The sequence below is a fragment of the Nicotiana tabacum genome, chromosome 9 (assembly GCF_000715075.1).
Source record: "Nicotiana tabacum cultivar K326 chromosome 9, ASM71507v2, whole genome shotgun sequence".
NCBI lineage: Eukaryota > Viridiplantae > Streptophyta > Magnoliopsida > Solanales > Solanaceae > Nicotiana > Nicotiana tabacum.
In genome coordinates this window covers 115848683-115859975 of record NC_134088.1, presented here as the reverse complement: position 1 = coordinate 115859975, position 11293 = coordinate 115848683, and positions in this window count along the sequence as shown.

Sequence of the window (11293 nt, the reverse complement as noted above, 5' to 3'; positions counted from 1 at the left end):
TTTGTCACAGGAAAATGAGGAAGTGAATTCCGACGACTCCTTTAATATTTTGGAATGGTGGAAGGACAAAGAAAAATACTTTCCGATTCTTTCAAGGATGGCCCGGGACATTTTAACTATTCAAGCTTCAAAGTGGCATCAGAGAGCGCTTTCAGTCAAGCAAGACTTCAACTCGGTGATTGTAGAGCGTCTATAAGGGAGAGCTTTGAAAAATCAGTACTTTTTAGAGATTGGATCCGTTCGGAAAGAAAAAATTTTGGACTTGTTGAATCACAACCAGAGGTAGATGAAACTTACGAAGAAATACTAGCTGAACTTGCGGAGGATGCTGCTTCATCCGGAAGCGATGATGACCAAGCTTCTTTTTCACCACCACCAACAAAAATTCCTCCGAACCTTGAAGGAGTTATGAAATTTGTAATAGATACTATGTAACTTATATGAATAAAAATTAATATGTAACTTGTATTTTGGCACATCTTGATTAGTTTCTTTTTCTTCTCAATGGTGGTATTAACATCTTGTTGTGCTCGTTCCATAGGGGGGAGGAAGACTAAGAAAGATATTGCCATATTTTTTTAATGCTATAATAAAATTATAACGCATTGCTTTGAATATCTCTTTAAAATATTTTTGTCTTTAAATTTGAATTAAAAAATTTAGGTCACAATTCTATAATATAATTTACAAGGAATTGCCTTAGATATTGTTATTACCATTTTTTTTCTCTAAATTTTATTAAAAAAAATTTAAAAAATATAAAGTATCCATTGGGCCCTCTTAGGCCCGGGACCGACCCACTTAACCCAGGACCGTTAGTTTGTGATCCCGATCCCGGGCCGATTCCAACAAGAAGCCCGCGAAGCCCGGGACCACTTAGGACCGGTCCACTTAGGACCAGACCCACGAAACCCACTTAGGACCGGGCCCGGGCCACATGCCACCCTTAGCTATACCAGCTTAAAAAATACAGTGCAAATTCACATTAAGAAAGTGTAGAACACAATTTAGGTTTCGCAATCTTTTTTATTTTTGTTAATAAAATGTGAAAGTTATGATAAAATTTTAGCACTATCATAAAATGAGTACTATGTATGTAAAAAAATTTTAATTGTTGTTAATACACCAGACACAAGTTTAATATTCCCTCTATTTCAATTTAGATGACGCATTTCGCTTATAGAGAGTCAATTTGACTAAAATTTGAAGCTAAATTGAATTAATTCAACTCAGTATTTCAAAATTATATTTAGTTATTCAAAAACAATACAGAAAGTACTATAAGTTGCTATTTTTCTCATGTCAATATGATAAAAAAATTCTAAAATATTGGTCAAAATTCACATAGTTTAACCCTCGATGAGCGAAATGTGTCATCTAAATTAAAACGGGGAAGTAATAACTAATAATATGCATGCAACGCACGTACCCAAGGGTTCATAACTTCATATATCTTTCAATCAAATGCTACTCCTATGATACTTTTGTACAATGAAGCAAGTACTGAACAAACTTAAGAAAAAACCACTAGAGTGGATCCACTCCCTAATCATGATTAACATAATCATCATTTTAGAACATGTAATATTTTTAATAGTTTTTATATTGTAATGCAAATATATTTTTGAACAATGCTTATATTTTTTTAGTTTATTCTCATTAATACGAGAGGCACGCGCAACACGCGTACATTAAGTCTAGTACTATATTAAAAGCACGAAGACCCTTAACAAAATATCGTTTGTCTTTTTTACCCTTTAAAAATAAATTTTACATTGGGCAAATTTATAATTTAATTATTTTTCTAATATTAAAGACTTTAAAGTCGACTAAAATTTTGGTTATTAATTCTTTCCTCATTTGAATTAGGTAGAATTTCCTAATATTTAGAAATTTAAATTGATTCTACTTATATATTCTTACCTTATTAGACTTACGTGAAATACAAAAATAATCTTTTGTTATTCACTTTCAAATTACAAAAGAGAATTTCTTATTCCCGTGGATCCGAACCCGTGATAATTTTTAGTTCCATTACGTTTAGAAATCTTTATGTAATTTCTTTTCATCTTATGCTTTTTCCAAAGTACTACAAGATGGCCCCTTAATTCGTTTAGTATTTGCATTTTTAATTATAATCTAATTCTTTATAATTTAACATTGCTATGTTATTTGGCCAAAAAGTGAATAATCACCTTAACTTAAACAAGAATAACAAAATTGGATGGAACTTTATATAAAAAATTGAAAATAAAGATTTATTACTCCCTCCGATCCATAATAAATGACTTTTTGACCTTTGGCACATTCCTTAAAAAGAATACTAACTCCTAGAAAAAATATATTTTGACTAAATTACCCTTAACTAAAATTTGCGTTGAGATATGTAAATAAGGGCAATTTTGAAAAAAATAAAGTTAATTTCTTCTTGATTAGACAGGACACTTATTTTAGACGAAAATAAAGAGGTCGAAAAGTCACTTATTATGGACTGGAGGGAATATATAATAAATTCCTAAAAGATTATATTCTATATTTATTCTAAAATAAATAAAGTTGGAATAAATTTAAGTTTGATAACATAGATTTAGACGAATTGAATACTTTTATGAGAAGTTTTTTGCTTTATTGAGTTAGATATATATGATCAATAATCATTATTTTCAAAAACTTATATTTTTTCTTAACTTTTATCTTACCACTCAAATACACTTGTAATATAAATATTTATGTGTTTTTTCTTAAAATCTATGCTTATTCAGACGGGTACACGCGCAAAGCGCGTACTCTAAGATTAGTATATGTATGTATGTATATATATATATATATATATATATATATTATACATCCGCCGATTATTTTAAGTTTAAGAGATTAGGTAGACGGCTATTTGGGTTAAATCTTCAAAGTGTCACTTGCCTCAGTAGAATTGCAGCTTATCTTTATTACATTTTCATATCTTCAATGGAAGACATTGGCATTTGATTTGAAACTCTGTATTTAGCCAATTTACAATTATGTTTCTGTTTGATCAAAGGAAGCATATTAGTCTGATTTTAAGTTTTATGCATTGATGCAGCAAAAATATTCGCAGTCTCTAATAGTATGTTATCCACCCTTTTGAGGTTACTAATCATGTTCAATATAGATACGTAAATGTATTTAACTTTTGGGATCTTTACACAAATAGCCGTTCAAATTCACTATTTACTTTTTTCTAGCTAGTATACATAAATTATGCAATAATTACTCACGTTTATACACATCTTATACATAATTGTAAAAACATTTTTACTGCATCTTTGCATAAGGTTGAAAAGTTTGCAAAAATACAGTTAACAGGTTTCAGCCCATGACACTGAGCTGGTTCAGCAAACATAGGCTTTATCTTGGGTTTTCCTTAAGGGATTTTTACACATATAGCCGGCCATATTAATTGTTTACTTTTTCTAGTCATATATATAGATTATACATAATTATACATATGTAATACATAAATTATGCATATATTATATATTCATCGTCTATTTTTAGTTTAAGTGGTAGGGTGAGCGGCTATTTGGGTTAATTCTTCTTTCCTTAAACATAATTATATGGGCCTCACTTAAGGCCCAATAAGAAATCATGTTCCCGTGAATTGGGAAGGCCAATATCTAGATTGGGCTTAGTGAGAGAGATGAGTGAAAATAGCACGGGCTAACCAGTTTTCGGACTGATAATTAAAAAGTAACCAGCGTTTGCAAAGTTATTAAAAAATAGCCACTATTTTGCTGCAACACGGAAAGTTCCAACATAATATACTAGAAGTTCATACACAGGTGCTCCAATCTTCAGCATATTATACTGGAACTCCAACACACGGAAAGTTCCAGCATACTATACTGGAGATTGGAGCACCTGTGTATGAACTTCCAGTATATTATGCTGGACCAGTATATTCTACTGGAACTCCAGTATATTATGCTGGAATATTTTTCGGATTTTGAACAGTATTTCGGTCAAATTTATCTTTACATGAAAAATGGTTAAATTTCGATTACTTTTGAAACTGTAGCTATTTTTCAATTACCACTTGTAAATCTGGTTATTTTTGAATTTTGCCCATTGTTGGTAGTATTTGCGTTGACCAGAATATAAATAGAATTGTTACGTAAATTTCTTCATGTTACGTATTACTTTTTCTGTTTTAGTGAATTTGCCTTCGTTTGGAGAAAGACTTAAATACTATAAAGTAATTGCCTTGCGAGGTCTATATAATCATATACTTTTACTACTATCCATGTTACATTTTAATTAAATCGTTGGAGAAAAAAGGACCATTTGTCAACTAGAAGATAAAGATTAATTTGTTTACAATATTATAATTACATTCCCTTTCGCAACTTTTTCTTGGTCTTAGGACTTACATCACTCGCTTACTTCATTTTTTTCCTACCAAATTAAATGCAAGTAAAATATTTGGTAGTTAAAAGGGGAGTAACCTTCCTTAGTGTTTGAAGTTCTCATTGTTAGAGATGAATCTTTGGACGTGGATTATATTTTGAGTTTTGTAAAAACATTATAGCTGATTTAAATACTCCTTGTGCACATATCTTCAAAGAAATATGTGGTTCAACCTTTAAATCTTGAACTTTATTGAAGCCGCATAAACTATATCTGAAATTGCCACAGAATTAGTAGGAATGCTAGTGTGAAATTATTAGGCCGACTATGATGTATGAAGCGAAGTGTTGGCCAGTTAAGAACTCTCATGTCCAAATGATGAAAGTAACGAAAATAAAGATATTGAGTTGGATATGTGAGCATATTAAGAGAGAGAAAATTAAGAATGAAATATTCGGGACAAGGTGGGAGTGGCCCCCGTGGTGGACAAGTTATGGGAAGCGAGATTAAGATGGTTCAGGCATGTAAAGAGGCCCCAATGAGAAGGTGTGAGAGGTTGGCAATGGTGAGTCTGAGGAGAGCTAGAGGTCGACTTAAAAAGTATTTAGGAGAGGTGATAAGGTAGGACATGACACATCTACTGCTTATCGAGACCATTGATAGGAAGCTGTGAAGGTCAAGAATTAGAGTAGAAGACTAGTAGGTAGTTACAAGCGTATCTTTTTCTTACATGTAGGATCAATAATATTCTTGTATTTTCTTATATTTAATTAGATTTGTATTATTATTAGTTCTTTTTTATTTTGCTTTAATTTTCTTGTTATCTTGTTGTTTTTTGGTACTGTTTCGTGTTACCGTTTCCTTTCCATGGTTTAGACACTATTATTTTTCTTTTCAACAATATTGTTACTATGTTTTTCCTAAACGGAGGTTCTACCGAAAATATTCTCTCTACCTTCATAAGGTAGGGGCAATGCTGCGTACATACTACTTTCCCCAGACCTTACTTGTGAGATTACACTGAGTTTGTTGTTATTGTTGTCGTTGCTGCTGGTGTAAAATTAGTTGGTAATACTACAATGACAAGGTCAATTGATGATAGGCTATAATTACGTATTTTAGTCGCTTATTACACTTTAATTTACTGTACTTTAATTGAGTTTGAGCTTTAATCGCTAGTGTTTTGCACTAATTATGTGTTTTATGCCTTGTAGGAGTGATTTCGAGCTATGTACATGTTATAGAATGAATTCAAGTGATTTGAAACTTTTAAGTCTGAGTAAAAGCCCAAGAAATTAAGTCGGGATCGTGTTCGGGGATCAACGAATGATAGTTAAGAACAAACGAAGAATCGAGTAGGCATACTGCGCACTATTTAGTAAAATGGACATAACTTTTTGCTCAGACCTACATTTGAGCTCCACAATATATGGTTGGAAATTTAATTCAAAGGACTACAACTTTCATGTTTTACGTATTTTTAAATTCTAAACAGAACAGGGTGAAAAACGCGGTCGAATCTGCAGCCGCGGATGTGAGGCAGAACACTGGGTAAAATCCGTGGCCAAATCCGCGGCCGCGGACGTCCTGACCTGGCAAAGTGTCCATTTTTGCGTAGGAGAAGGTATAATTATTTGGGCCCGACCCTAATTGGTATATATACATGGAAAAACGTCATTTTGAGGATCTTGGACATACTTTTGACATACTTTTGACACAATTTAGACCTAAGGAGGCTAAGGAGACTGGGGATTCGACCTAAGGAGGCAAGAACACACTAGGAGCAAGGCGGAGAATTCTTCTACCAGTTTCTCACTTCATTCTTCCTATTTCTATTATTGGTTATGAATTCTAGTATTGTAGTTATGCATACTATTATGAATAGCTAATTTATTATCTAGGGTTTTGATGGAACCTTTTGTAGGATGAATTCTTGTTATGTTTTAATATAATTTAGCTTTTGAATTTATCTATTTGTTCAACTACGTATTTATTTCAGTTGATTGAATGGCCATCGATTGACTGTGCCTATTTATTATGTGTTGCTTGAGAAATGATACATATTTACGTGGTTGTTGAACAACGTCACTCCTAACGTATGTGAGAAATCAATACAGTGGGTTTAAAGGTAGGTTTAGAAATAACAAAGCCTTGATGTGGTCATAGTGAGCGGTTCGATGAAGCCAACTAGCGTAGTTCGAGAGAATATGTCTAGTAAATTATTATAGTTGCTCGAGAGAGAATTACGGCACCTAAAGTGCTCACGATCAGTAGAGAATACATCGGCGAAATTGTTAGGAATATAGTTGGAAGGATTCCAACAATAAGGGAAATCATAACTCTAGACCTCCTTAATTTAGTCTCCAACCCTTTGTCTCGTTAGTTGATAATTTTATCGCTTTCTAGTATTTGCTAGTTAATTCGTTAAAAATATAAATCTCAATCTTTATAATTTAGAAATTGTTTGGACTTGTGTTTCTTAGCAATATTAAACAATTATAGCTAAGCCTTAGTTCTCTGTGGGATTCGACTCCGGACTCTTAGACCAAATTATATTTGCATCGACCGTTTATCCTTTTGAGCACTAGAGTTGGGCGTGATCAAATTTTGGCGCCATTGTCGGGGAACTAACGGTGTAGCTGTAGGTGTACATATTTCTAGGTTGCAAGTTTGAACTTTTATTTTTGTTTTCTTGTATCTGATTATTTTTTAAATTTTTATTTTTGACTTGAGAGACATGACATCTTGGAATTATGAGAGTTTTGATGTTGGTAATTTCACTTTTGATCCTCCTTATGCATATTATAAAGGAAGCCACCCATTGCAAAATTATCAAAATATTCCCGAGAGCGAGTTATGTGCACCAACTCAATCTTATGTGTGGAATGTGTATGATATGTATGGTGGTCAAGATGGTCACTTTCATAGTTATACTTATACTTCTTATCTTCCCCCAACCCCTTACTATGATGATTCTTCTTTTTCTTGTGAAGTATAGGAATAAAGAACCCAGAGATGTTGACCTGAAAGAGATCAAGGATATGCTAAAGTGCCTTGTGGAGCAAAATAATAAGAAACAACTTCACATAAAAAGGCAAGATGCTGCTATTCGCAACCTGGAGGCACAAGTGCGTCAATTAGTTGAAGCATTTAATGCTCAACCAGCTAATATTGTGGATAGTAGCCAAAAGGAGCTTGTATTAGATGCAAAAATTGAGGTTCTAAGGGAGGAGGACAGAGTAGAATACTAACAATCAATTGAACTAGATTTTGAGGATGTCGATGTTATAGAAGAGATACTAGAGTCAACCAAGGAAGTTGAGGATATAAATTTAGTTGACTCTAGCATGATAGGTGTTGAGGATGTCGAAAATCTTGAAGTTCATGTATTTGAGCGCGTTGGATCTCATTCCAAACACTTCTCTACATTATGTTCAGACGGTGAAATGGTAATGGATCTTTACGAGCATAAAAGCAGTCCATGGAAGAGGTAGATGAGCCTTATATTTTGAAAATTTCAAGGCCGCCTAGGCAAGGTGACACTCCTCGGTGGAGAGCCAAAAAGTGGATGAGAATTCATTTAACTTTTGGCTCGCAACAATTTGTATCGCCCCAAGAGCATGATCATAGAGCAGAATCAAAACTTGGGGTCCAATTCATAAGTTCAAGGTGGAGACAAAAAGTAGTTTTCGTCGTGCCGCGACGTTAAATCAAGCGCTTGTTGGGATTCAACCCAGCTTTATTTTTTTATTTTTATTTTATTTTATTTATTTATTATAGTATTATTTTTGTAGTGTCGATTTTTGATTTGTTAGGAGCATGGAACGCAAAGCCATTGGAAGAATGCAACAACAAACCAGATGGTTGGAACTAAGTGTGATGTATCCGCACGAAGGACTAGGCCTGGGAGAAGTCTGAGTACCCCATGAGATGCTAGTGCGTCGGCCTTTGGCCTTCCAGATAGTTTCTTTTACCCTATTGTATGTATAGGTGTGCATTGGGGACAATGCACAATTTTAAGTGTGGGGTGAGGAGATTGTTTGGGTGACTTTCCATGCTATTTTAGTTGTGTTAGTTTAATTGAATAATTTTTTTTTTTTTTACAAAAATAGAAAAGATTGGACTTTTCCCGACGATGGATCTATTAGATATTTTTCTTGAGGGATTTAAGTCGAAAGAAAAAAGATAAAAAGATTTTTTTTGTAGGTAGTGTAGTAATTCCTCCTTAGTTTTTTTTGTGCCACAGTTCTTTTTCAAGGGTTTTATTTGAACCGGGTGCAGCTAGTTTTATTTTTTTAGGAATATGAGCTATTGTGTTGTGTTTTGAATTGAAGCAATATCTCTTGCCTTTGTTATGCCTTGAGAATAGTGAGTACTTTGGTTGTGACGCTTATGCTCAGTTCTTGACTCTTGTATAAGTACCTTAAATTGTATGATTTTAAATTTGCTTAACTGCTTTGACTAGAGTGTCTTGATGAATCCAATCCTGAGTGAGTTATGTGTCATGTGTGTGTGAGGTTTGGGTGTTATTCTGTGCATTACATTTGATGCCTAGAACTTGCCCTGTGTGTTTGCAAAGCGAAATAGTAGTTTTGTTCAGTCTTGGAAGTGATATAGGCGTTTCTTTGTTGAGCCATATATATATTTTCCCCGCCTAATTGTTATGTATCGTAGTTAACCCCTTTGAGCCTGTAATCCTGTTTCTTTGGCAACCACATTACGAGCCTTACCCATCTGTTTGAATTAACCATCTATTTGAACCTTCTAACCTCTCATGAGCACTTGAATTATTATGAACTGTGTAAAAGTTAAAGTGTGGGGTGGATGGTTTGGCTTTTGGGTGGAACTAATGAAATAAGGAGAAAGGTGCAATGTTTTGAAAAAGTAAGAGCCACTTGAATTGAAAAAAAAGAAAGAAAAGGAAAAAATAGTTGTATTGATGTGAAAAAAAATATTCCTTGATAAGTAGTGACTCTTGATGTAATTGTGCTTAAAAAAGTATGGGGTAATATTCATTGATGTTAAGGTAAAGTTTGGTTTGACATAAGTATGAGGTTTGAATGTTAAAGTATATGTATTAAAGTGCTTAGGGAGGTGTAGTCACTCTTATATCTAAATGTATCCTACCCGTCCCACAGCCTACATTACAACCAAATAAAGTCCTACTTGATCCTAGACTAAATGAGCTCGATTAGTAGAGTAGTACACTACGGGCAAGCCTATGGTACATCTTTTGTGGCATATGAATATTATTTCTGAGAGTGAGCGAATTCTTTCTATCTTGAGTTCCTAAGTGTTCTTAAATTTTATTGTGTGGAACTACTCTCTTTTGTTATGTGAGGGCATTTGATTCATGAAGGAAAGGTAATGTCAATGATCTCTATGTTAGATTAAGTGGGTGAGTTGTGAATAATGCGTGGTACTTGTAAGTCAAATCTTGAGGTGAAGATGTTACGCTTTTGTGCTTTGTCTATTTTAAGTATTCTTGGTGTGATGAGTTAGGAGAATTATTTAAAAAGGTCGTGTCTATATAAAGTGTAGTTTGATTGCTCGAGGACGAGCAATGGTTTAAGTGTGGGGTGTTGATGATAGGCTATAATTACGTATTTTAGTCGCTTATTACACTCTAATTTACTGCACTTTAATTGAGTTTGAGCTTTAATCGCTAGTGTTTTGCACTAATTGTGTGTTTTATGCCTTGTAGGATTGATTCCGAGCTATGTAGATGTTATGGAATAAATTCAAGTGATTTTGAGATTTGAAGTCTGAGTAAAAGCCCAAGGAATTAAGCCGGGATCGTGTTCGGGGATCAACGAATGATAGTTAAGAACGAACGAAAAATCGAGTAGGCATATTGCGCACTGTCTAGTAAAATACACATAACATTTCGCTCAGAACTCCATTTGAGCTTCACAATATATTGTTGGAAATCTAATTCAAAGGTCTACAACTTTTATGTTTTACGTTTTTCCAAATTCCAAACAGAAAAGCCTGAAAAATGCAGTCGAATCCGCGACCGCGGATCTGGCCGCGGATGTGAGGCAGAACATTGGGTAAAATCCACGGCCAAATCCGCGGTTTAATCCGCGGCCGCGGACGTCCTGACCTGGAAAAGTGTCCTTTTTCGCGTAGGAGAAGGTATAATTGTTTGGGCCAGACCCTACTTGGTATATATACATGGAAAAACGGTATTTTGAGGACCTTGGACATACTTTTGACATATTTTTGACACAATTTAGACCTAAGGAGGCTAAGGAGACTGGGGATTCGACCTAAGGAGGCAGGAATACACTAGGAGCAAGGCGGAGAATTCTTCTACAAGTTTCTCACTTCCTTCTTCCTATTTCTATTATTGGTTATGAATTCTAGTATTGTAGTTATGCATACTATTATGAATAGCTAATTTGTTATCTAGGGTTTTGATGGAACCTTTTGTAGGATGAATTCTTGTTATGTTTTAATATAATTTAGCCTTTGAATTTATCTATTTGTTCAACTACGTATTTATTTCAGTTGATTGAATGGCCATCGATTGACTGTGCCTATTTATTATGTGTTGCTTGAGAAAGGATACATATTTAGGTGGTTGTTGAACAACGTCACTCCTAACGTATGTGAGAAATCAATACAGTGGGTTTAAAGGTAGGTTTAGAAATAACCAAGCCTTGACGTGGTCATAGTGAGCGGTTCGATGAAGCCAGCTAGCGTAGTTCAAGAGAATATGTCTAGTAAATTATTGTAGTTGCTCGAGAGAGAATTACGACACCTAAAGTGCTCACGATCAGTAGAGCATACATCGGCGAAATTGTTGGGAACATAGTTGGAAGGATTCCGACAATTAGGGAAATCATAACTCTAGACCTCCTTAATTTAGTCTCCAACCCTTTGTCTCGTTAGTTGATAATTTTAC